General features: G+C 40.5%; 2 pseudogenes; one reads left to right on the forward strand and one right to left on the reverse strand.

The window, feature by feature from the left end:
• Positions 1 to 11403: 11403 nt before the first annotated feature.
• LOC129149132 (mortality factor 4-like protein 1) lies at positions 11404 to 13676 on the reverse strand (annotated as a pseudogene).
• Positions 13677 to 17998: 4322 nt separating this feature from the next.
• On the forward strand, positions 17999 to 22033 carry LOC103298558 (60S ribosomal protein L7a-like; annotated as a pseudogene).
• The last annotated feature ends 1995 nt before the right edge of the window (positions 22034 to 24028 follow it).

Below are 24028 nucleotides of genomic sequence, written 5' to 3' on the forward strand. Positions count from 1 at the left end.
GAAGAAATTGAAACAGTCATCAAAAAGCTTCCAGCAAAAAAAAGCCTGGGGCCAGATGGCTTCACAGGGGAGTTTTACCAAACATTTAAGGAAGAACTAAAACGTATCCTTCTCAGACTATTCCAAAAAATTCAAGAGGAAAGAACACTTCCAAGCTCCTTCTATGAAGCCATCATCACTCTAATACCAAAACCAGATAAAGACAACACAATGAAAGAGAATTACAGGCCAATATCCCTCATGAACATAGATGCCAAAATCCTCAACAAAATTCTAGCAAATCGGATCCAGAAGTACATCAGAAAGATCATACATCATAACCAAGTAGGATTTATCCCAGGAATGCAAGGATGGTACAATATCTGCAAATCAATAAATGTGATACATCACATAAAAAATTGAGAGATAAAAATCACATAATCATATCAATTGATGCAGAAAAAGCATTTGACAAAATCCAACATCATTTCTTGATAAAAACTCTCAGCAAGGTGGGAATAGAAGGATTATACCTCAACATAATAAAAGCCATATATAATAAATCCACAGCCAACATCATACTCAATGGGCAAAAACTAAAGGATGCCCACTCTCACCACTCCTGTTCAACATAGTACTGGAAGTATTAGCCATTGCAATTAGACAAGAGGAAGAAATAAAAGGCATCCAAATTGGAAAAGAAAGAGTAAAGCTGTCCTTATTTGCAGGTGACATGATACTGTACATTGAAAAACTGAAAGACTCCATAAAAATACTATTAGACTTAATAAATGAATTTGGCAATGTAGCAGGATACAAAATTAACACCAAGAAATCTATGGCATTTCTATACACCAATAGTGAACTTACAGACAGAAAGACTAAAAAAGCAATCCCATTTACTATTGCACCAAAAAAATTAAGATACCTCAGAATAAGCATTACTAAGGAGGTAAAAGACCTGTACGCAGAAAACTGCAGGACACTGAAGAAAGAGGTAGAGGAAGATGTAAACAGATGGAAGAACATACCATGTTCATGGGTTGGTAGAATCAACATCATTAAAATGTCCATACTACCCAAAGCAATCTGTAGATTCAATGCACTCTCCATTAACATACCAATGGCATATTTTACAGTCCTAGAAAGAACTCTCCAAAAATTCTTCTGGAATAAAAAAAAGAACCCGAATATCCACAGCAATCCTGAGAAAGAAGAACAAAGTAGGTGGGATCTCAGTACCAGATTTCAAGCTGTATTACAAAGCCACTGTTCTCAAAAGAGCCTGGTACTGGCACAAGAACAGACACATAGACCAATGGAATAGAATAGAAAACCCAGAAATCGACTCAAACCACTATGCCCAATTAATATTTTACAAATGAGGCATGAACATACAATGGAGTCAAGACAGTCTCTTCAATAAATGATGTTGGGAAAATTGGACAAATATATGCAAAAAAAAATGAAACTAGACCACCAACTTACACCATACACAAAAATAAACTCAAAATGGATCAAGGACTTAAACATAACACAGGAAACCATAAAAATATTACAGGAATCCACAGGCAGAGAAATCTCAGACATATGCCTAAGCAATTTCTTCACCGATACTGCTCCTAGGGCAATGGAAACTAAAGAGATAATAAACCAATGGGACTACATCAAAATAAAAAGCTTTTGCACAGCAAAAGAAACCATCAACAAAACAACAAGAAAGCCCACTCTAGGGGAGAACATATTTGCAAATGTTATCAATGATAAAGGTTTAATCTCCAACATCTACATGGAAATTATACAACTTAATAAAAGGAAGATAAATGACCCAATAAAAAAGTGGGCAACTGACCTAAATAGAATCTTTTTGAAAGAAGACAAAAGGATGGCCAAGAGTCATGTGAAAACATGCTCAAAATCACTAATTATCTGAGAGATACAAATCAAAATGACAATGCAGTACCATCTCACACCTGTCATAATGACAATCATCAACAAATCATCAAACAACAAGTGATGGCGAGGATGCGGAGAAAAAGGAACCCTTGTGCACTGCTGGTGGGAATGCAGACTGGTGCAGCCACTGTGTAGAACAGTATGGAGTTTCCTCAAAAAACTAAAAATGGAACTCCCACTTAACCCAGTGATCCCACTTCTAGGAATATATCCCAAGAAACTAGAAACACCAATCAGAAAGGATATATGCACCCCTGTGTTCATAGCAGCACAATTCACCATAGCTAAGACTTGGAAACAGCCCAAATGCCCATCAGCAGATGAGTGGATTTAAAAACTATGGTACATCTACACAATGGAATACTATGCTGCTAAAAAAAAGAAGGAATTCTTACCATTTGCAGCAGCTTGGATGGACCTGGAGAGTATTATGTTAAGTGAAATAAGCCAGGGAATGAAAGAAACATACCACATGATCTCACACATTTATGGAAAATAAAGAACATTATAACCTGATAAACAAAAAGATATATACAGAGGCAGTAAAGCACCGAACAGACTGTCAAATTACAGTGGGAAAGCAGGGGAGTGTTGGGGAGGGGGGGGGGGAGAGATCAACCAAAGAACTTGTATGCATGCATATAAGCATAACTAATGGACACAAGACACTGGTGGAGTGGGATGAAGGCGTGCAACAGTGGGTAGGGGAGGCAGGGGGAAGGTCAAGGGGTGAATAAAAGGAGATATATGTACCACTACATGTAATACTTTAAACAATAAAAAATATTTAAAAAAGAAAAACAACTCCATCAAAAATTATTAGACTTAATAAATGAATTTGGAGATGTACCAGGGATACAAAATTAATGCCAATAAATCAATGGCATTTTTATACATCAATAGTGAACTTACAGAAATAGAGATTTTAAAAAACCATCCTATTTACCATTGCAACAAAAACATTAAGATACCTAGGAATAAACTTAACTAAGGAGGTAAAAACCTGTACTCAGAAAACTACAGTACACTGAAAAATGAGATAAATGGACATAAACAGATGGACAAACATACCGTGTTCATGGATTCATAGAATCCACATTATTAAAATGTCCATACTACCCAAAGCAATTTACAGAATCAATGCACTCCCCATTAAAATACCAATGGGATATTTCACAGATCTAAAACGACCTCTCCAAAAATTCATCTGGAATAAAAAAAGACCCAGAATAGCTGCAGCAATCCTGAGAAAGAAGAACAAAGTAGGAGAAATCTCAATACCTGATATCAAGCTGTATTACAAAGCCACTGTTCTCAAAACAGCTTGGTACTGGCATAAGAACAGACATATAAACTAATTGAATAGAATAGAGAACCCAGGAATGGGTTCTCTATTTGACAAAGGAGGCAAGAGTATAGAATGGAGTCAAGGCAGACTCTTCAATAAATGGTGTTGGGAAAATTGGACAAAAAATGAAACTAGACCACCAACTTACACCATGCACAAAAATAAACTCAAAATGGATAAAGGACTTAAACATAAGACAGGAAGCTTTTAAAATATTAGAGGAATCCACAGACAGCAAAATCTCAGACACATGCTGAAGCAATATCTTCACTGATTCAGCTCCTAGAGCAATGGAAACTAAAGATAAAATAAACAAATGGGACAACATCAAAATAAAAAGCTTCTGCACAGCAAAAGAAACCATCAACAAAACAACAAGAAAGCCCACTGCATGGGAGAACATATTTGCCAATACTATCTCCAATAAGGGTTTTGATGGGGAAAATGATACATTTTGGGGGTCTAGCAATCTGAACCTGTGCCATTAACCTAATGCACATTCTTATAGGCCTATGGTCTAGTTTCTGTCCCTTTAATTGTCTGGTCCTACAGGACCTGTTTACTCCCATTTTAGAAAGGCCATAAACTATCCCCAGACGGAATCATCAGTGCTAGTTCCAGGCCAGGCCTTTAGTTGTGGTCTCAAGGCCACAGCACATGGGGCTCTTTAAGAACGTGCAATTGGGACTGAAAAAAAAACAACAACTTATTTGGGAGACAAGGAACTGGAAATAGTATAAATAGGGAAAGCTTCCTCCATGTTTTTGCCCAGAATTTGAAAGATATTTTTCTCTGAGCCCACCAGTGTAATAATAATAAAGTGTAACTCCATTTCTCTAAGCATTGCTTGGTTTTTCTCCAGTCTTCTGTAACAGTTTAATCTCCAACATTTACAGGGAACTCATACAACTTAACAAAAGGAAGATAAACAACCCAATAAAAAAATGGCCAACAGACCTAAGTAGATACTTTTCAAAAGAGGAGATAAGGAAGACCAAGAAACATATGAAACCATGCTCAAAGTCATTAATCATCTGAGAGATGCAAATCAAAACAATAATGAGGTACCATCTCACACCTGTAGGAATGGCTATCATCAACAAATCAAAAAACGACAAGTGTTGGCAAGGATGCGGAGAAAAAGGAACCCTCATGCACTGCTAGTGGGAATGCAGACTGGTGCAGCCACTGTGGAGAACCGTATGGAGTGTCCTCAAATAATTAAAAATGGAACTCCCATTTGACCTAGTAATCCCACTTCTAGGACTATATCCCAAGAAACCAGAAACACCAATCAGAAAGGATATATGCACCCCTATGTTCATTGCAGCACAATTTACAATAGCTAAGATTTGGCAACAGCCTAAGTGCCCATCAGCAGATGAGTAGATTAAAAAACAGTGGTACATCTACACAATGGAATACTATGCTGCTGTAAAAAGGAAGGATCTCCTACCATTTGCAACAGCATGGATGGGCCTGGAGAGCATTATGCTAAGCGAAATAAGTCAGTCAGAGAAAGACAAATATCACATGATCTCACTCATTTGTGGATTATAATGAACAACATAAACTGATTAACAAAAACAGATCCAGAGATAGAGAAGCATTGATCAGACCATCTAACCTCAGAGGGAAGGTAAAAGATGGTGGGGGTAAGGGAGAGAGATCAACCAAAGGACTTGTATGCATGCATATAAGCCTAACCAATGAACACAGACACCAGAGGGGTGAGGGCATGAGTTGGGGAGGGTGGTGGGGCAATGGGGTGATAAGGACACATATGTAATACCTTAATCAATAAAGAAAGAGAAAAAAAGAAAAAAATGAAAGAAACTTGTTAAACAATCTGGAAATACAAAAAAAAAAAAAAGAAACAAAGGAAGAAGACCTCTCTCTCTTAAAATAATTAAAATAAAAAATGAAAGCAGAGAAGTAACCACTGACATCACAGAAATACAAAGGATTATAAGAAATACTATGAACAACTATATGCCAACAAGGTGGAAAATGTGGATGAAATAGACAAATTCCTAGAAAAATACAATTTCCCAAAACCAAATTAGGAAGAATCAGAAAACTTGAATTGACAAATAACAATTGATGAAATTGAAGCATTAATTTAAAAAATCCCAGCAAACAAAAGCCCTGGTCCGGATGGCTTCAGAGAGGAGTTTTCAAACATTCAACTAAGAACTAACACTTATCCTCCTAAAACTATTCCAAAAAATCCAAGAGCAAGAAACACTTCCAAGCTCCTTTTATGAGGCCAGCATTATCCTAATTCTAAAATCAGATAAAGAAAATACAAAGAAAGAGAATCACTGGCCAACATCCCTGATGAACATAGAGGAAAAATACCCGACAAAAGATTAGCAAATCAGATCCAGTAATATATTAAAAAAGATCATATACTATGACCAAGTGGGATTTATTTCAGGGATGCAAAGCTGGCACAATATTCAGAAATCAACAAAAAGATAGATACAGAGACAGTAAAGCATCAAACAGACTTTCAAATTACAGGGGGAAAGTTAGGGAGAGGTGGGGGAGATATGAAATCAAACGAAGGACTTGTATGCATGCATATAAGCATAAACAATGGACGCAAAACTCTGGGGGGTGAGGGCATGTATGGGTGTGGGGTGGGGGGTAATGGTAAGATATGTACACATATAATACCTCAATAAAAAAAAAGAAATCGATAAGTCTGATACATCATATACATAAACAAATTGAAAGACAAAAATCACATGATCATATCAATAGACACAAAAAAGGCATTTGAAAAACCCAATACCTATTTTTTAACATATATTTATTTATTTCAGAGAAGAAGGGAGAGGAAATAAGAGAAATGGAAACAACAAAGATGAGAGAGAATCATTGATGCGCTGCCTCCTGCACGCCCCTTACTGGGGATTGATCCTGAAACCTGGGCATGTGCCCTTGACTGGAATCAAACCTGGGACTCTTCATTCTGAGGGCCAAATATTTATTCACTGAGCCAAATCAGCTAGGGCCCAACATCTATTTTTGATAAAAATACTTTCAGCAAAGTGAGAAAAGAGGTGTCATAGCTCAACATAATAAAGATCATATATGACAAACCTATAGCCAACATCATACTCAATGGGCAAAAACTGAAATAATTTCCTCTAAGAACAGGAAACAAGAGAGGGAAGTCCATTTTCACCACTCTCATTCAACATAGTACTGGAAGTCCTAGCCATAATGATATGACAAAAAGAAAACATAAAAGGCATCCAAATTGGAAAGGAGGAAGTGAAACTCTCATTATTCACAGATGACATGATATTATACATAGAAAACCCTAAAGAACCCACAAAATTCTGCTAGATTTAATAAAGAAATTTGGCAATGTAGCAGGATACAAAATTAACACCCATAAATCGATGGCATTTTTATACACCAATAATGAATTCTCAGAAAGAGAAACTAAACTAACAATCCCATTTACCATAGCAACCAAAAAATTAAGATACCTAGGAATAAACTAAACCAAGGCGGTAAAAGACTTGTATGTGGAAAACTATAGGACTTTGAAAATAAAATAGAAAAGATATAAACAAGTGGAAGAATATAATGTGTTTAATGATTGGTAGAATTAATATCATTAAAATATCCATACTAGCCAAACCAATCTATAGATTCAATGCAATCCCTATTAAATCACCAAGGGCAAATTTCAAATATCTAGAACAAATACCCCCAAAATTTATATGGAACAAACAAACAAACAAAAATCTGAATAGCAACAGCAATTTTGAGAAAGAAGGACATAGTTTTAGGGATCACAATTCCAGATATCAAATTATACTACAAATCTATTGTACTCAAAACAGCCTGGTACTAGCACAAAAATAGACTTACAGATCAATGGAACAGAATAGACCCCAAAAATTGACCCACGCCATTATGTTCAATTAATATTTGACAAAGGAGGATGGAACCTAAAATGAAGTCAAGACAATCACTTCAATAAATGGTGCTGGGAAAATTGGACAGATACATGCAAAAAATGAAACAAGACCACCAACTTACACCAAACACAGGAATAAACTCAAAAGGGATAAAAGGCTTATGTAAGTTGTGAAACTAACAATTCTAGAAGAAACTATAGGCAGCAAAATCTCAGACATCTCTCATAGCAATTTTTACAGATACATCACTTGGGTCAAAGGAAACTAAGAAGAAAACAAAGAAATGGGAATACATAAACATAAAAAGGATGTGCACAGCAAAAGAAACCATCAACAATATGAAAAGGGAGCCCACTGGACTGGAGAACATATTTGGCAATGATGTCTCTGATAAAGAGATAATATCCAAAATATATAAGGAACATACAACTTAACAAAAGGAAAACAATCCAATTAAAAATGGGCAAAGGACTTATTTAGACACTTCTCCAAAGTGGGCATACAGAAGGCCCAGAGACATATGAAAAAATGCTCATCAGAGAGATGTAAATTAAAACGACAATGAGGTATCACCTCAAACCTATCAGTATGGCTATATTCAACAAATGACAAGTGCTGGCAAGGATGTGGAGAAAAGGGGACCCTAGTATACTGCTGGTAGGAATGCAGACTGGTATAGCCACTGTGGAAAACAATATGGAGTTTCCTCAAAAAATTAAAAATGGGATTCCCATTTGACCCAGTGATTCCACTTCTAGGAATATATCCTAAGAAACCTGGAACACCAATCAGAAAGAATGTATGCTCCCCTATGTTCATAGCAGCACAATTTACAATAGCTCATATCTGGAAACAGTTCAAGTGCCCATCAGTAGATGAGTGGATAACAAAGCTGTGGTACATTTACACCATGGAATACTATACAGCAACAAAAAGAAGGATCTCTTATACTTTGAGACAGCATGGAGGGACCTAGAGAGTATTATTTTAAGTGAAATAAGCCAATCAGAGAAATACAAATATCACATGATTTCACTCATATGTGGAATCTAATGAATAAAACAAATTGTTGAACAAAATTTATCCAGAGACATAGAATCATGTAACAGACTGTCAAATCTCAGAGGGAAGTTGGGAAGCATAGAGAAGAGATTAACCAAAGAACTTCTATGCATATATGTATTAACCATGGACAAAAACAGAAGGGTAGTGGAGGCCTAGGATGAGGGATAGGGATGGTCTGTAAGAGGTCAATGGAAGAAAAAAGGGGACATTATGTAATACTTTCAACAATAAAAATTTTTAAAATCTTCACAATATCAGTAAACAACAAAAAGATCCACTGAATAAAATAAATATAAAATTTTTATCAGCTGTGTACAGAATTCCAGCAGAGTCACGGGTAGAATGTCATTTTATCTGCTGTCCCTGAGCAGTAACAAGAAGAGTTCTCAGGGAACAATAGGACTTCAGGTAAGAGCAATAACTATCTCTAAAATCTTTGGATACTTACAGTAAGAGCAACTGGCCTTTTAGTCTTTCACTAGAGGACTGATGCATGAAATTCGTGCAAGAGTAGGCCTTCCTACCCCAGGCTGCTGGCACCGGCTTCCCTCTGGCACACAGGACCTGGGCTTCCCTCGCAGCCCCGGCTTCATCTGGAAGGACATCCAGTCTAATTAGCATATTACACTTTTATTATTATAGATTGGGTATCACTGATTCCAGAAGAGTAGTGAGTCAACCTGTGAAGATAACTCAGTTATAATTAGAAAGAGATGTAATGGGGGTTAGGGTGCAAGTATTATTTCTTCCAAAGAGAGGCTAACTTTCAGATCTCTCACACACACCCTCCATGATTTATGGAATTTTTTAAATTTATTTTTTGTTTAAAGTATTACAAATAGTAGTGCATATGTCTCCTTTTTACCCATTGACCTCCCCCCTGCCTCCCCTAACCCCGAGCACATGCCCTCACCCCTCTGCCCCAGTGTCGGTGTCCATTGGTTATGCTTATATGCATGCATGCAAGATGTTCGGTTGATCTCTTACCTGCCCCCAAACCCTCCCCTGCCTTCCCGCTATAGTTTGACAGTCTGTTCAATGCTTCTTTGTCTCTGTATCTATTTATGTTCATTAGCTTATGATGTTCTTTATATTCCACAAAGGAGTGAGAGCATGTGATGTTTATCTTTCTCCGACTGGCTTATTTCGATTAGCATAATGCTCTCCAGTTCCATCCATGCTGTTGCAAATGGTAAGAATTCCTTTGTTTTCACAACAGCATAGTATTCCATTGTGTAGATGCACCAGTTTTCTAATCTACTCATCTGCTGATGGGCACTTAGACTGTTTCCAAATCTTAGCTATTTTAAATTGTGCTGCTATGAACATAGGGGTGCATATATCCTTTCTGATTGATGTTTCTGGTTTCTTGTGCTATATTCCTAGAAGTGGGATTAGTGGGTCTAATGGGAGTTCCATTTTTAATTTTTTTAGGAAACTCCATACTGTTCTCCAGAGTGGCTGCACCAGTCTGCATTCCCACCAGCAGTGCACGAGGGTTCCTTTTTCTCCGCATCCTCACCAACACTTGTCGTTTGTTGATTTGTTGGTGATAGCTATTCTGACGGGTGTGAAATGGTACCTCATTGTTGTTTTGATTTGCATCTCTCAGATGATTAGTGACTTTGAGCATATTTTCATATGTCTCTTGGTCTTCTGTATGTCCTCTGTTGAGAAGTGTCTATTTAGGTCCTTTGCCCACTTTTTTGATTGGATTGTTTATCTTCCTTTTGTTAAGTTGCATGAGATCACTGTAAATTTTAGAGATTAAGCCCTTATCAGAGATAACATTGGCAAATATGTTCTCTCATGCAGTGGGCTGTCTTGTTGATGGTTTCTTTTGCTGTGCAGAAGCTTTTTATTTTGATGTAGTCCCATTGGTTTATTTTCTCCTTAGTTTCCATTGCCCTAGGAGTTGTATCACTAAAGATATTGCTTTGACAAATGTCCGCTGTTTTGCTGCCTGTGGAGTCTTGTAAGATTTTTATGTTTTCCCATCTTACGTTTAAGTCCTTTATCCATTTTGAGTTTATTTTTGTGTATGGTGTAAGTTGGTGGTCTAGTTTCAAAGGATGTAGTAGTGCGCCGGGGAGGAGCCGGAGTCCAGGCTGGATGCCTTGCTGCTCCCGCTCATTCTGGCCCCACTGCGCCTGCAGCCACCGCCACTTGGTAGTACTGCCATGGAAGCTGGAGAGCCTCGAACTGCCACAGCCAGGCTGGCCAGCTGTGAGCCCCGCTTCTGGCGCCTGTTTGTCAGCTGAGCAGTGCTTCCGCTGTAGGAGCGCACTGACCCCCAGGGGGAAGCTCCTGTGTTAAGCATCTGCCCCTTGGTGGTTGCTAAGCATTGTAGTGACTGGTCGTTCAGTCATTTGGTTGTTGGATCACTTAGGCTTATATACAGTATATGTATATATAGATTATTGACTGTATTCCCAATGCTGTACTTTATTTATTTATTTTTTGAAATTTAAAGAAAAAATTTATTGAAGATCTGAAAAACAATTCCTAAAAGATTGGCTTTTCCAGAAAACCGCAGCTATACAATGTGTTGTGTCTATCGTGTGAAAACGTGCATGAGACACAAATACAAAAACCATAAACAAGCCACTATCCTCAGCAATCTGAGCAAAGATACAGGCCCAAGGAACCATGTGGACTTGCAAAGAAGCTCTTTACTGTCAGCACCAGTAAAAAAAAAAAAAAAAAAAAAGGAGTATAAACGGATGGATGGGGTCAGTTATATACATGGAGTGAACCTTTGGCACTAGGAGTCAGCATTTTGTCATAGAGCATCAACACATATTATAAAAGTGTTTAGTGTCAAAGGAGGAGAACCACCAGCATTAAAAGCAGCTTTGTCAACTAGGCATAGAAGACTCTAGAGTATGTCTCTCTATTGTCCATCGATACACTGGTAGCAACTTCAAAATGAAAAAGAGAAAAGGAAAAGAAAAAAGGAGTTGGAACCCCTTTTATTTTCTCTGTTTAAAATCCAACAGAAAACAAACACCGATTCTGTTATACACTAACATTTCCAAAGTACAGCATTTGTACAAGAGGACTAAGAACAGAAAGCGTTGCCGAGATCCCAACACGAGGGAAGCGCAAGCCTCACACAGCTTTCCAGTGGTACTCGGGAGGGGCCACTTCGTAGTAGCCGGCATTGAACCAAGTCTCGGAGTCCTTTGCCAGGTACTTGAGGAAATCGTGCAGGTAATTCAGTAACAAGGCCAGGCTCTTCTCGTCCAGAGGCGTATAGGCCAGCATGGCGCCGATGCATACAAATAGTCTCAGTAGATGCGGCGCTCTGTACACTTGGGACATGGGCACGTCAGGGTGGTCTGCAAGGATTTCATCATATTGCGGCCTCTCAAACTTGTAGAGCAGCTGAGTGCCCAACATGACGTTGAAGTACTCCTTGATCCCAGCCACCACTTCATTCACAGCATACTCCTTATTCTCGTGTTCCCAGGAGATTTCTTGTAATTTGCATAATCCTCCAGGATGGAATCCACATTCTTCTTGGCAGGAAGATAAAAGAGCTGTTTCTGGCGGGTAATTAAGTCCCAGTCATCAACAAGCCATGGTTTTAGCTCTTCAGGCAGGAATCTTTACTTTGACTTCAACTCTGTTTATGAATGTTTCCTCGTTTTCCACAGTTGGATCCACTCGCGCTCTCTTTGCTGAGGGGTCTAGCTGGTGCTGCCACAGTCTCCATTCCCAGGTGTTTTCTGTTTGTTCTTTTTTGTTTTCACTTCCAAGCTCTTCTTTTTTTTTTTTTAATTTCTTTATTGATTAAGGTATCACATATTTGTCCTCGTCCCCCCATTCCCATCCCACCCCCCTCCCCACACATGCCCCCACCCCCCTGTTGTCCTTAACCACTGGTTGGGCTCACATGTCTGCACACAAGTCCTTTGGTTGATCTCTCCCTTTATCCCCACCCTTCCCTACCCTCCCCCCGAGGCCCGACAGTCTGATCCATGCCTCCTTGTTTCTGGGTCTGTTCTTGTTCATCAGTCTATGTTGTTCATTATTTCCCCTAGATGAGTGAGATCATGTGCTCTTAGAAATACACTTATAAGAACCGAAAATGAGACAAGCAATAATGGTTATGGTGACAGGCAAATGAATCGGTCTGTAGTGAGTTTCTTTCTGGGCCAACAGTTCTTTTGAGACCCAATTTCAATGTCCAACAGTTCCTTATGTGTACATGTCAGCACTGACATTTCAGTTCTGGATGGTGGACAACTGGTGGTAATGCAGGTCCGACTCTGTCTGGTTTGGTCCTGGGCAATCTGCAGTGATGCACAGCTGCTAACTGCTATTATGGGAAGGCCACATCAGCGTCTTCTGTCTCTGGACTGCTTCTCTTCTGTCTTCATGGCTGGAGTAGTCCTGTCGATTCTTCTCTTGCTAGAATCCACATGGTCTCGGAGTTGTTTTCTGAAAATATACAAACATATTCTCGACCAAAAGTTAATAAAGGAATATTTTCTATAAATTTGACTGGGGATCCTTTTTCAATTTTTGCCCAAATGATTTTCCTCTGGCTTGTTTTATCACCTTGTGTGTTTTTCATGGGTGTCTTGCTTTTAGCCTTACAATTAATTTTCTAAAGTATTAATTTTCTAGATGTAATTTACTTACAGGATATTTTTCCTTACATGATATTCTTCTACTATCCCCTCCTTTTTTGATTTAAATGTTAGGAGGCTTTTGAAAATTTTATAATGTAGTCTTGATGGCTTTTAAATTTTAATTTTTTGTACTATAATATTACTGTTTTAGGTTCATTACATGGTGCACAATTTTATCGTGAGATGAAGTATCAATAAAGATTTTAGTTGATACTTTAGGAACACCTTTTTGTCCAGTACAGTTATTTTTCTAGAATATTCACTTGTTTCAACTGGCCAATTTAAATTTGCCTGAAAACTTGACTACTATTTTACTGTCAAATTTATTACTCTAACAATAATCTTGTTTTACCCTGTAAATATTGGTGGAAGGGATTATTTGCCTTCTTGAGTAGGTCCTGAGCATTCCTGGTGGTAGGCTGGATTTAGATATCATAAACCCACTTCCCCACAACATGGGTACAAGACAACTCAAACAATTCTTGTCACTTCCAAGCTCTTCTGCTGCAGTCCCGACATCTTCTTCCCTGGAGCTGCCCCTTTCATCTTCCCCTCTGCATACTGCTCCTGATTGGCTTTTTGAAGTTTGCGCTATTTCTGCAGATTGATGTCCATGTATTTGAGCACTCTGCTCTCCGGGACCCATTCATCCCAATTTTTATTCCAACCCCTGTAATGTATAAAGTATTTCACTTGTTTGTCCTTTATGGCAACCTTTACACACTTTGCTTCATAGAGAAGAGTCCCGTGAAAGCACAGCACTCACTCACCCTCCTGGAATTTAGGCTTCGTCTTGCTTCATCGCCATTTATAGGGATTCACCGCCTCCGCCGCCTCCTCCTCCTCCTCGCACCACCCTGAGTACAGCCCCCACTCACCCCCCCACCCAGCTGGGCATCAGACTCCGAGGGAAGCACCTAGGCTCTACATCCCAGGTGCGATTTGCTGGTGCCCGAACACCTCACAGAGCCGGGAGTGCGCAGCCGCATTGCCAACCACCACCCCCCTAACCCCCACCCCTATGCTCTGCCCCAATGCTGTACTTTAAATCCCCATGACTATCTTGTAACTACCTATTTGTATTACTTTTTTAAATAAATATTGTTCAGATTATTACAATTGTTCCTCTTTTTTCCCCCCATAGCTCCCCTCCACCCGCTTCCCACTCCACCCTCTGCCCTTACACCCCCACACACACTGTCCTCATCCATAGGTGTACGATTTTTTTCCAGTCAATTCCCACACCCCCCACACCCCTTTCTCCCAGTCCCCCAAGAATTGTCAGTACACTCCCTTTCTATGCCCCTGATTCTATTATATTCACCAGTTTATTCTGTTCATCAGATTTTTTTAATTCACTTGCTTTTTAGATTCACTTGTTGATAGATATGTATTTGTTATTCATAATTTTTATCTTTACCTTTTTCTTCTTCTTCGTCTTCTTAAAGAATACCCTTCACCATTTCATATAATACTGGTTTGGTGATGATGAACTTTAGCTTTTTCTTATCTGTGAAGCTCTTTATCTGCCCTTCAATTCTGAATGATAGCTTTCCTGGGTAGAGTAATCTTGGTTGTAGGTTCTTGCTATTCATCACTTTGAATATTTCTTGCCACTCCCGTCTGGCCTACATAGTTTCTGTTGAGAAATCAGCTGACATTCATATGGGTGCTCCCTTGTAGGTAACTAACTGTTTTTCTCTTGCTGCTTGTAAAATTCTCTCTTTGTCTTTTGCCCTTGGCATTTTAATTATGATGTGTCTTGGTGTGGTCCTCTTTGGATTCCTTTTGTTTGGGGTTCTCTGCACTTCTTGGACTTGTAAATCTATTTCTTTCACCAGGTGGGGGAAGTTTTCGGTCATTATTTCTTCAAATAAGTTTTCAGTATCTTGATCTCTCTCTTCTTCTGGCACCCCCAATAATTCTGATGTTGGTACGCTTGAAGTTGTCCCAGAGGCTCCTTACACTATCTTCATATTTTTGGATTCTTTTTTCCTTTTGCTTTTCTGGTTGAGTGTTTTTTGCTTTGTATTTCAAATCTTTGACTTGATTCTTGTGATCCTCTAGTCTGCTGTTAGATCTCGGTATAATATTTTTTATTTCAGCCAGTGTATGCTTAATTTCTATTGGTCCTTTTTCATATCCTCGAGGGTCTTGCTAAATTTATTGGCCTTTTCTAGAAAATTCTTGAAAAACCTTATAACTGTGGTTTTGAACTCTATATCCAGTTGTTTGCTTTCCTCCATTTCTTTCATTTGTGATCTGTTTCTTTGTCTCTGCATTTTGGCTGCTTCCCTGAGTTGATAGAGTGGCTTTGTGTGCTACGTGTCCTATAGGGCCCAGTGGCTCAGCCTCCCCCATTACCTGAGTTTGACCCTCTTGGTGCACCCCTTTGTGGGCTGTGTGCACAGTCTTGTTGTAGTTAAGCCTTGATTGTTGTTGGTATCACTGGGAGGAATTGACCTCCAGGCCAATTGGCTGTGAGGATCAGCTGTGTCTACGCTGGGAGAACTTTTGTGCTGGAGACACCCTTATGAGACAAGGCTTGCAAAAGCTTCTGTGCTCAGCTTGGATGGGGTGGAGTCTCAGGGTGGAGCAGACAGCATTGGTTTCCCATCAGCCCTGCCCTAATAGGCCCCTGTGTCTCAGTGTCCTGTGGTAATCGCTGCAAGCACCTCTGAGAGAAAGCCGCCTTCAAGTTCCACCCGCTGCCAGACAGTCCATTTTCTCCCCAAATGAGTCTGGGTTCCCAGAGTCTTGCCCAGAACTGGAGTTCAGTGCAGTCAGGAGCTTTTGTCTCCCTCCTGCTTGAGAAAGCCAGCTGCGTACTCAGTTGCCTGCCCTCTCTGCAAGCGCACCTCAGTACCTCTGCCTCCTGTAGCTCCTCTGAGTCTCAATGTGCTTTTCTCTTTCCTGATAGTCCAGTTTCACCCCGTATGAGTCTGGGTCCCCAGAGTCTCTCCCGGAACTGGAGTTCAGTGCACTCGGGAGCTTTTGTCTCCCTCCCGCTTGAGAAAGCCAGCCGGGCATTCAGTTGCCAGTCCTCTCCGCTCTTGCGTCTCAGTACCTCTGCCTCCTGCACCTCCTGAGTCTCAGTGTGCTTTTCTCTTTCCTTCTAGTTGTAGAATTTCCACTCAGCTAGCCTTCCCGTGGTTCTGGATGATGTCCGTTTTGTCTTTTAGTTGTAGTGTTGAAATTGTTGTGCGAGGCAGCAGTTTAGGTATTTACCTATGCCACCATCTTGGTTTCTCCTCTCAATTTGTATTTCTTAATACCTTCACCTTTTTCAGCCATCGCCCAAAACCCCCTCCCAACTGGCAACTGTCAAAATGTTCTCTGTGTCTATGAGTCTGTTTCTATTCTGTTTGTTTGTTTATCTTGTTTTACAAACTCAACTAGAGGCCCAGTGCACAAAATTCATGCATAGGTAGGGTCCCAAGGCCTGGCCAACAATCAGCCGATTGGGGCCTTCCTTCCCCCGGCTGCCGACTGCCAGCTGAGGCCTTCCTTTCCCCGGCTGCTGGCCGGGAACTTCCTTGGTTCTGCACCATCCCCTAGTAGTCAGCGCATGTCATAGCGAGCAGTCGAACTCCCAGGGGGACAATTTGCATATTAGCCTTTTATTATATTGGATTGTTAATAGAAATGAGATCACTGTAAATTTTGGAGATTAAGTCCTTATTTGTTGCCATTTTATTGTTTATATTTTTATCCTTTTATTTTTCATCTTAAAAAATATCCTTTAACATTTCATATAACACTGGTTTGGTCATGATGAAATGCTTTAGCTTTTTCTTGTCCTGAAAGCTATCTGTCCTTTGATTCCAAATTATAGCATTACTGGTTAAAGTAGTCTTAGTTGTATATCTTTGCTTTTCATCACTTTATTTCTATCTGCCCTGTAATGTTTCTGTTGAGAAATCCCACCTGTCCTGCAATGTTTCTGTTGAGAAATCAGCTAACAGTGTAATGGGAGTTCCTTGGTAGGTAACTAACTGCTTTTCTCTTGTTGCTTTTAAGTTTCTCTCTGTCTTCAAACTTTGGCATTTTAAGTATGATGTGTCTTGGTGTGGGTCTCTTTGGGTTCTTCTTGTTTGGGAGTCTCTGTGCTTCCTGGACTTGTATGTTTATTTCCTTTGCCAGGTTAGGAAAGCTTTCTGTAATTATTTTTCAAATAGGTTTTCAATTTCTTTCTCTCTCTCTTCTCCTTCCAGAACCCCATGATGCAAATGTTGGTACAGTTAAAGTTGTTCCGGAAACTCCTTACACTATACTCATTTTTCCTTTGCTGTTCTAATTTGGTGTTTTTTCCTTCCTATATTCCAAATCATTGATTTGATTCTCAGCTTCATCTATTCTACTGTTGATTCTCTGTAAACTATTCTTCATTTCAGTTAGTATATCCTTCATTTTAATACTGTTGAAGTTCTCACTAAGTTCATTGAGCATTCTTATAACCAATGTTTTGAACTCTGCATCTAGTAGATTGCTGTTTCCATTTTGTTTAGTTCTTTTTCTAAAGTTTTGCTCTGTTCTTTCATTTGTGACATGTTTTTTTTTTGTCTCCTCATTTTGGCACCCTCCCTCTATTTGTTCCTATGTATTAAGTAGAGCTGCTATGTCTCCTAGACTTGGTGGAGAGTCCTTGTATAGTAAGTGTTCTGTAGGACCCAGTGGTATAACCTCACCAATTACTTAAGGTGTGTCCCCTATATAACTTCCTTTTATAGTTTAACTTTGATTGCTGTTGGCACATCAATGGAGGGATTTACCCCCAGGCTGACTACCTACAAGGAATGACTGTGACCACCAACCTCCAACCACCACGGAGGATCAGCTGAATAGGGACCCACCCCATAGAGCAGGACTTACTTCAGAGGGTCTCTGGTACCTGCTGAGTCTGGCCCTTGAGTGTGTCACTTGTGGAAGTGGTTGAGTGGTGATGCTTCTATGTGGTATTAAGCTGTTCACTGGCTCTGGGGTCTCCTAAGAGGTGCAGGTAAAGGTCATCTTCCACCTCTGTTCTGCCTGTGGCCACCTGGAATGAGCTATAAAGCCATCTGCAGATGGCTGGACTTGGAAGTGCCCAGGTGAGTCCAAGCTTCAAACCAAGCTGCTGTCAGTGCCAGGGCTGGATTCACTTAGAAAGAAATATGGGGGACATTCAGGCCAGATACTGCTTGTTTAAGAGATTTTAGGAAAATCTCTGTGGTGCTTTTATTTTTAAAGCTACAATACACCAGGAATTTAGTTGTATGTAAGGTTTTAGATATGGATCACATTTACATTTTTAAGTAGACATTCAAGTATTCTAGTACTAGAAACTGGGGGGGGGGGGTAACAATCTTTTTCCACTGCTTTACAATGCACTATTGTTAAAGATCAAATGATCATACATGCATGGGTGTTTGTTTCTGCTGTCTTTTTTCATCTATACATGTCCATCCATACATTCTTTTCTTTTTTTAATTGAATTTATTGGGGTGACATTGGTTAATAAAACCATACAGGTCTCCAGTGTACAACTGTATAATACATCCTCTGCATAATGCATCGTATGTGCACCACCCAAAGTAGAATCTCTTTATGCCATCATTTATCCCCCTTTGCTCTCTTCCACATCCCCCCACCCTCCTTTCCCTCTGGTAATTACCATAATGTTGTTTGTGTCTATAAGGGATTTTTTTTTTTGCTTAATCCCTTCACCCCTTTCTCCTTTCCCTCCAAACTCCTTCCCTCTGATAGCAGTCAGTTTGTTCTCTATCTATGAGTCTGTTTCTATTTTGTTTGTTAGTTTCTTTTGTTCATTAGATTCCAAATATGAGTGAAATCACATGATAATTGTATTTTTCCAACTGGCTTGTTTTACTTAGCATAATTCTCTCCAGGTCCATCCATGCTGTTGCCAAAGATAATATTTCCTTCTTTTTTTCTGATGGAGTAGTATTTCATTTAGTAAATGTACCACCATTTTTTTTATCCACTCATCTACTGATGGGCAGATGGGCTACTTCCAAATCTTGACTATAGTAAATTATGCTGCAATGAACATATGGGTACATATATTCTTTCAAAATGGAGTTTCAGGTTTCTTGGGATATACTCCCAGAAATGAAATAGTTAGGTCATAAGGCAGTTCCATTTTTAATTTTTTGAGATTAACTCCATACTGCCTTCCACAGTGGCTGCACCAATCTGCATTCCCACCAACAGTGCACGAGAGTTCCTTTTTCTCCACATCCTTACCAGCACTTATGATTTATGGATTTATTGATGATAACCATTATGACATGTGTGAGGTGATATCTCATTGTTGTTTTTATTTGCATTTATCTGATGATTATTGATGTCAAACATCTTTTCATATGTACATGAATGAATTTAAATTCAATAAAGCTAAATAAAATAGAAATCCAGGAAACAATGATCACAGGATTAAGAGTAGCTTAATCTGGGTAATGGAATGGTGGGAGAAAAGTATATGGTTAAATATCAAGTTTATTTTAAGATCTACCTTTTATTTTTGTGCATTGGATTTGTGCATGCTTATTACATTATATAAAACTAGTGGCCCGGTGCACAAAATTCATGCATTCAAGGGAGGTCCCTCAGCCCAGCCTGCGGCCTCTCACAGTCTGGGAGCCCTCAGGGGATGTCCGACTGATGGCTTAGGCCTGCTCCCTACTGCTAAGCCATCAGTCAGACATCCTTAGCACTGTTGCGGAGATGGGAGAGGCTCCCGCCACCACCGCTGCACTCACCAGCCATGAGCCCAGCTTCTGGCTGAGCTATGCTTCTCCTGTGGGAGCACACTGACTACCAGGGGGCAACTCCTGTGTTGAGCATCTGTCCCTGGTGGTCAGTGCACATCATAGCAACCGGTTGTTCTGCTATTGGGCTGAAACCGGCTCTCCAACATCTCACAAGGGGTCCCAGATTGCAAGAGAGCACAGGCCAGGCTGAGGGACCCCACTGGTGCACAATTGGGGCCAGGAAGGGATGTAGGAGGTTGGCCTGCCAGGGAGGGACTATGGGAGGGCTCCAGGGCATGTCCAACCTGTCTCATTCAATCCCAATTGGCCAGACCCCAACAGCAAGCTAACCTACTGGTCAGAGTGTCTGCTCCCTGGTGGTCAGTGCACGTCATAGTGAGCAGTTGAACAACCTTAGCATATCATTAGCATATTACGCTTTGATTGGTTGAACGGCCGACCAGATGACCAGACACTTAGCATATTAGGCTTTTATTATATAGGATGATTTACTAAATAAATGGTTCAAAGTAGTCCATGTATGAGACCAGTGGAAAAAAATAGGTCATAGAAAATGTTTATGATGAAGCCAATTGTGTGCTGCTGAGATCCAAAAATTTTAAAAATAATTTAGAAATCAGGGTGAAAAAATGTTTGGTGTTCACTTAAAAATGTATGAGGGTATACAAAATTCTTTTAAATGTTATACAAGCAAAATGTTTAAAGATGACTGATCTAGAAAACATTTTTCCACCTTCCTATCTAATAAAAGAGTAATATGCAAATTGACCATCACTCCAACACACAAGATGGCTGCCCCCTTGTGGACACAAGATGGCTGCCACAAGATGGCCAGCAGGGGAGGGCAGTTGGGAGGGTCCAGGCCTGCAAGGGAGGGCCGTTGGGGGCAATCAAGCCTGCAGGGGAGGGCAATTAGGGGTGACCAGGCTGGCAGAGGAAGGAAGTTGGGGTGACCGGGCCTGCAGGAAAGGGCAGTTCAGGGGGGGACCCAGGTATGCATGGGAGAGCAGTTCGGGGGTACCAGGCCTGCAGGGGAGCGCAATTAGGGGCAATCAGGCTGGCAAGGGAGCAGTTAGGCATCAATAAGGCTGGCAGGAGAGTGGTTAGGGGGTGATCAGGCTGGCAGGCAGAAGCGGTTAGGGGCAATCAGGAAGGCAGGCAGGTGAGCAGTTGGGAACCAGCAATTCTGGATTGTGATTGGCTTAAACAGGCAGTCAGACATCCATTGAGGGGTCCAAGATTGGAGAGGGTACAGGCTGGGCTGAGGGACCCCCCCCCATGCACAAATTTTGTGCACCGAGCCTCTAGTAGATTAATAAAATGAATTGTTTTAAATGACATAAAAATCTATATTATAAAAACCCAGTGGCCCTAATGCCATAATGACCAAAGACCAGTGCGGGTGGGCGGGGTTGTGCATGTGGGTGGGTAGGGCCACATGATTTTGCATGCTGGGCTTCTAGTTAAAATATAATATGTCTGCTTATTCTCATTTCTACTAATCTATTAATCTATAAAGAAACTTAAACTAGCTCTCCTCCTGCCACCCAAGAATCTGAAAGGAAGGAGGACTAAGGGGAAAGAGGTGCCTTGCTGTCATAAAGAAGCAGGAGGTCAAGAAGGTAGTAAATCTCTTGTTTGAGAAAAGGCCCAAGAATTTTGGCATTGAACAGGATGTTCAGCCCAAAAAGTACCTCACCTGCTTTGTCAAATGACCCTACTACATTTGGCAGCAATTCTATATAAACATCTGCAAGTGTCTCCTTCCATTAACCAGTTCAGCCAGTCCTTGGACCACCAAACAGCTACTCAACTGGTTAAGCTGGCACACAAGTACAGATCAGAGACAGAGCAAGAAAAGAAGCAGAGATTGTTGGCCTGGGCTGAGAAGAAAGCTGCTGCCAAGAGTAATGTACCCACCAAGAGGCCACCAGTCCTTTGAGTAAGTGTTAACACTATAACCGCCTTGGTGGAGGACAAGAAGGCCTATCTGGTAATGATTGCACGTAATGTGGATTCCACTGAGCTGGCTGTCCTCCTGCCTGCCCAGTGCTATAAGATGGGGGTTCCTTATTGCATTATCAAGGGGAAGGCCAGCTTGGTACATCTAGTCCACAGGAAGACCTGCACCACTGTCACCTTCACACAGGCTACTTGGAAGACAAAAGAGCTCTGGCTAAGCTGGTGGAATCTATATGGACCAATTACAACAAATATGATGAGATCTGCTGCCACTGGGGAGGCAATGTCCTGAATCAAAAGTCAGTGGCTCATATTGCCAAGTTGGAAAAGTCAAAGGCTAAACAACTGGCCAGCAAACTGGGCTAAATGTACATTGTTGAGTTTTCTGTACATAAAAGTAATAAAAATTATTCTTCAAATAAACAAAACAAAAAAAGAAACCTAAACTAGAACCATATTTTCAAAACTATCCTATCTAATAAGAGAATAATATGCAAATTGACCATCACTCCAACACACAAGATGGCTTCCCCCATGTGGTCAAAGATGGCTGCCCCCATGGGGACACAATATGGCCACCACAAGATGGCCAGCAGGGAAGGGCAGTTGGGAGGGATCAGGCCTGCAGGGGAGGGCAGTTGTAGGCAATCAGGCCAGCAGGGGAGGGCAGTTGGGAGGGACCAGGGCTGCAAGGGAGGGCAGTTGGGGGCAATCAAGCCTGCAGGGGAGGGCAGTTAGGGGTGACCAGGTCTGCAGAGGAGGGAAGTTGGGGGCGACCGGGCCTGCAGGGGAGAGCAGTTGGGGTGTACCAGGCCTACAGGCGAGGGCAGTTAGGGGTGACCAGGCCTGCAGGGGAGGGCAGTTAGCAGCAATCAGGCTGGCAGGGGAGCAGTTAGGCATCAATCAGGCTGGCAGGGGAGTGGTTAGGGGTTGATCAGGCTGGCAGACAGAAGCGGTTAAGGGCAATCAGGCAGGCAGGAAGGCAAGCATTTGGGAGCCAGCAGTCCTGGATTGTGAGAGGGATGTCTGGCTGCCCATTTAGGCCCTACCAGGATTGGGCTTAAATGGGCAGTCGGACATGCCTCGAGGGGTCCCAGGTTGGAGAGGGTGCAGGCTGGGCTGAGGGACACACACCCCCCGTGCACGAATTTCGTGCACCGGGCCTCTAGTATTTTAAAACATTAGTTTGTTTGGAGTACTGTTGATAAGTAATCACGGGCACACATGCAGCTATACACAACTTCCACAATATAGGGTGGAGCAAAAGTACATTTGCAGTTGCAAGTCTGCAAAACAGAGTTTATTCTTGTGTTATTATTTATTAATCATTGTATTTTCCATATGAACAACCATAAATATACTTTTGCCTGACCTTGTAGTTATGCTGACATTTGGAAAGACTACATACCATGCTTATCTATTGGAAATATGTAATACAATATACTGTACTTTCCAGCATATAAGACAAATGGGTTTATAAGATTTTGCTGGGTTAAAAAGTCGTTTTATACCCCGGAAAGTACGGTATATTGGACTATATTGATGGGATTAGATATAATGGATTAGATATATTGGACTACCGTATTTTCCGGCATATGAGACGACTTTTTAACCCAGGAAAATCTAATACGCCCAGTTGTCTTATACGCCGGAAAATACGGTAGTGTATTAAAACTCTGAAAAGTCCTACAGTGACTTTAAGTGAATACATGTGGAGACATATTTTTAACTTTGCTTAATCTCCTGTGTCTTAGACTTATTTGGTCATAGAAAATATATATAATTTTGGCAGCAGTATCGTATTAGCATTCATTGTTCTGAGGGACACCAGTTTAGGTAACACTAGTCTACTGGTCTAGCATAGTATATTATTAGTGAACCCATACTGACATTTAGTAGTCTCCATTTTCATTTCAAAATACTTTTAAATACATTTAGAATCTTCGTTAGAATTCCCTTGTATCATTCAAATAAATAACATGTGTTCTCCCATCATCAGTTTTCTTTTATTCTTCTTATTAAGAGTACCAATAATTATCAATTTCATTTAATAATATCCTCACTACTCTAAGAAGTTGTTCTCTCATGCCTCATAGAGCCTGAGAATTAGGATAAAAGTACCATGTGTGGTAACAAGTATTTAGAATGAGGTCACTTTCTACAATAAAGCATATGAATGCTATTTTTATAAAAAAGCAGACTGCATAAAAGAACAATTCTATTTTTAGACAATAAGAATGCAAATAAATACTTTTGGAGTGGTTATTATATGCCAAGCATGTGTACAATCTATATGCACATTATTTCATCTAAATATTCATAACAAACCTGTGAAATAGCTTTCATTGCCCTATTTGTCAG

The sequence above is a fragment of the Eptesicus fuscus genome, chromosome 1, assembly GCF_027574615.1.
Source record: "Eptesicus fuscus isolate TK198812 chromosome 1, DD_ASM_mEF_20220401, whole genome shotgun sequence".
Classification (NCBI taxonomy): domain Eukaryota; kingdom Metazoa; phylum Chordata; class Mammalia; order Chiroptera; family Vespertilionidae; genus Eptesicus; species Eptesicus fuscus.